Genomic DNA, 1,996 nt, shown 5'->3' with positions numbered 1-1,996 from the left:
GGCCCCGGCCCCGGCCCCGCTCTCGGCGGCGCCGCCGCGGGCAGCGCGGAGCCAAGGCGGAGGGGCGGGGGGGGGGTAGGGGAGGCGGGTGACGGGCGGCGGGCGCGGCCAATCGGCGCCGAGCTCCGCCGCTTCTCCGGCCCGGCCGCCGGGAGGGAGCGGCCAATGAGAGGGAAGGGGCGGGGCGAGGGGAGGGAGAGGGGGGGAGGAGAGGCGCTGATTGGCTGCGGCGCGCTGAGGGGAGCCGCGCCCGGCGCTGCCTCAGGAGCGGCCGCGGGTGCGGAGCGGGGACGGGGAGCGGGGCGGTAGGGCGGCGCGGCGACAGGGCGACACGCTGTCGCGACGGGCGAGGCCCCGCCGGTCCCGGTCCCGGTCCCGGTCCCTTCCCTTCCCCCGTCCCCGTCCCGGACCCGGGGAGCGCCCGGCGGACGCCAGACGCGGCCGTGGGTCCCAGCGGGGCTCGCGCGCAGCCCTCCCGCCGCGTCACCCCGCGGCGGCCTCGCGCCGGTGCCCCGCGGCGGGCCCTTCCCAGCGCCCGTAGCGGCACCGGCACCGCGACCGCCCGCGGCCCCTGCGGGAGGAGGGCGCGGGCCGCCGTGCCGCAGGGACAACGTGCGTGAATCCGCAGATAGCGCCCCGCGCTGCTGCGCCGCGGGGAGAGCCTGCACAGAGCCCAGGGCTGCGGGGGAGCGGCTCCCGCACCCCGGCCCGGCCCCGCGCTGCCGAGCCCCGCCGCTTCTCCGGGGCCGCAGCTTCGCACCGCACACACGAGCGGGGCCGCGGAGCCTCCCGGCTCCGCACATGGCTCCCTGGTTTATTCCGGTTCCCCCAGCACCTTGCTCCTAGCCGAATTCACGCCTTCTCTCTGGCCAAATTCAGTTTCGGGCTTTGGATCTCTCGAGGCCCTTTCCGACACAGGTGCCATCTGAAACGCCTGCCCCGAAATATCCCATTTCCCAGCTTTCCTGAGAGCTCCCACAGAAAAGCCGAGAGGAGGTGTGAGTGACGGCAGGTATCAGCTGGGGTACAGCACGGAGACCAACAGAGACCTCGGTGTCTCCGTGCCGCCTTGTCCCCCACGGCAGTGCCCTCATCTCAGCCTGAAGGAGTATTACAGGGGTCTCCAAACCCACAGTCTCCCCTTTCCAGAAGGAGGAGCAGCTTCACGTGCAAGCTTTGTACCTGTGATGCTCAGGTCCTGTCCTCAGCTCGCTCTGCTGGCTCCCAGGCCCCAGAACAAAAGCCCCTTTGGGTGCTGGGGTCCGCACCCTGCCTCCGCCACGTCTCCGGCCCTGCAGCGGGGGATCCTCAGCCTCCCGAGCGCTGTTCCTTCCACTCTGACCACGCAGACCCCAAGTAGCAGAGCCCCCAAGCCCTGCTGTGGATGGGGAACAGGTCACCCTTTCCTGCTGCCCTGCCCCAGTCCGGTGGCACCCACTGGTAATCTGGCACGGGCTGAAACAGCACCACGGAGGGACCCGCCTGTGGATTATCCTGCCCGCTGCGGATTATCCTATCCAGCGCACTGATCAGAATAACACACTTCTGCTTTTCAGCTCCTCGTTGAGCTCAGAAGCCCTTTGTGAGGTTTTTCCTCAGTGGCTGTGTCTCAGGGCTGGGTGATGTGCTCCCACGGAGCTGTGGTCTCCACCTCACCTAGTGCTGTAAACTACAAAGAAAAGGAGATTTAAGGGGATTTCAGTTCAGAGACCATGGCTGGGATCTCAGGGCATGAGACTTCTCCCCCGTCCCGGCGCGCCAGGCCCCCGACCCACGCGGGGAGCACCCTGGCTCCAGCAGCCTGGCCGAGACACCCCGTGCCTGGGCCGTCCCCTGGGGCTTTCACACAAGAATGTTAATCAGTCGCCTTTATCCCTAAACAAGATTTAATGACAAAATAGGAAGTTTAATTGCTAGACTGAAGACGTGGGTTCAGAGGTCTCTCTACTGTACAGACACAAAAGAGAGCCATAAGACAAGATAATGCAGTTTGGGA

Source organism: Anser brachyrhynchus (genome assembly GCF_964034855.1).
Source record: "Anser brachyrhynchus genome assembly, chromosome: 18".
In the NCBI taxonomy this organism is placed as follows: domain Eukaryota; kingdom Metazoa; phylum Chordata; class Aves; order Anseriformes; family Anatidae; genus Anser; species Anser brachyrhynchus.
The sequence above is the reverse complement of the archived record's forward strand: the minus strand, read 5'-3'. Positions refer to the sequence as shown.